The sequence below is a fragment of the Pundamilia nyererei genome, unplaced genomic scaffold (assembly GCF_000239375.1).
Source record: "Pundamilia nyererei isolate P.nyererei 1_Seehausen unplaced genomic scaffold, PunNye1.0 scaffold00103, whole genome shotgun sequence".
Taxonomy (NCBI): domain Eukaryota; kingdom Metazoa; phylum Chordata; class Actinopteri; order Cichliformes; family Cichlidae; genus Pundamilia; species Pundamilia nyererei.
Genome location: NW_005187504.1, coordinates 127,600 through 129,476, shown reverse-complemented (window position 1 = coordinate 129,476; position 1,877 = coordinate 127,600).

Below are 1,877 nucleotides of genomic sequence, written 5' to 3'. Positions count from 1 at the left end.
TTAGTCACCCTAACCTTTGCATGGAAGCAAACACAATTTCCATAATAAAAGGATGTAAACTATGTTTTCTCTTATAATTCATTGATATATTGTGTGTATGTATTTTTTTTCCTATGACCCAGATGCGACACTAAAATAGCAGATGTGCTCATCTTCCAGCAGGCAATCCCTTATAGTAATCTTATAGTCTAAACCCATGTTAACCATCACTAGTCAGCATTATTTAGAGCAGGTAAGAAAACTGCCCAGATAAATGAAGATAGTTTTAGCAGCATTATGAGGTGTAGTGGAAGAAATTTACCTGTACAGTTCGTCGCTGCTCTCAGTGCCTACTACAGCAGACAGAAACCATTTCTCCACTAGAGGTCATGAAAGTGTTGTAAACTGAAGCATCACAGCTACTGTAGAGACACGTGTAGACAATCTGGTATCAGGTGATAAAAAGTTAAATTCACTTTTCTTTTCTTATCTTAAGAATTAGCATTTTTCAGTGTCAATCTTCAGTTAGTGCAAATTCCAGATTATCCTACAACACAAGTTACATAGAAAAAAAAATCATAAAGTTAAATAAAAATGTTGTCATGTCATTTACTAAAACCAAACTGTACTCAACATGGGAAATCAGCTAATCACTTTTATTGGATTTTTTTTTTGTATGATCATAAATTAGGAAGAAAGCTTATTAAAAAAAGTTACATATCATAGATTTTGTAAAACAAAAAAAGAAAAAAGAAAAGAAAGAAAAGTGGGAACAATCTTCATCTCCTGCCATCCTTGTCTAGTGTTCCTGAAAATGATTAGTTTAAATGTTTATGGTAAATGGACTGGTTCTTATATAGCACTTTTCTACTCTTCTGAGCACTCAAAGTGCTTTATACAACTTGTGCATTCACGTAAGCACATTTTCTAACTAACATTCACACACAGATTCATACTCTGATGGATGTATCGAAGAGCAATTTGGGGTTAGTATCTTGCCCAAGGATATTTGGCCAAGATACTAGAGACCCAAGAATCGAACCACCAACCTTCCGATCAGTAGACGACCTGCTCTACTGTCTGAGCTACAGCCACCCCAGACATGAACATTTAACATGAAACAGTAAAACCAGGTTAAAGCCACTTGGAGGACATTCCATAAAGTTGGGTCTGCATATGATTGTGTTTTGAATATAATACAAACAAACAAACAAACACCCCACTCGCCCTGTGGGGAGTCTTTGTCCTTCAAGCTGAGGTCCTTTGTAAGAGGTCAGGGAGCTTGAGGGTTGCTAAATTTCCTGTTCCTACGACTGCGCTCTTCACAAAGGATGCACAAAGATCTTGGCTGAGGGATCCCAGGAATCCAGGGGCAGGTCTGACTCCCCAAGTGCTCTGATAACCACAACAACCACTTTTACCTTCAATCTCCACATCTTTTCTGACTCCTCTTTCAGCCCTTGGTGTTTCTTGAACTTCTCGTGTTCCTTCTTCCTGATGTTGCTGTCACTCTCTATAGCTACATCTACAACCTTCTTCCTTTGTTTGTCTCTGCTTGTATGTATATAAACCAGAAATATATACTATATACTATACTATATATATTTAAACCATGGTTAGCTATCGCCCATCCATCTGTAACTGGAAGTGTGTGTGTGTGTGTAGCATTAAATGAGAAAAGGTTTAAATGTCATCTAATTTCTATTAACTAAGAACTGCTCATCCCAAAAAGTCTGTTAAATCAGTCAGAGAAATACGAACAAAATCTCATTTAATCTCTCACATTAATGTAATACAGGCCCAACATTTATGTTGCATTCATACATTGTAATGAATAAATCAATTATTTCTTGATTATATGGCATTAATGATATATACATTATTAAGGTGTATTAAAT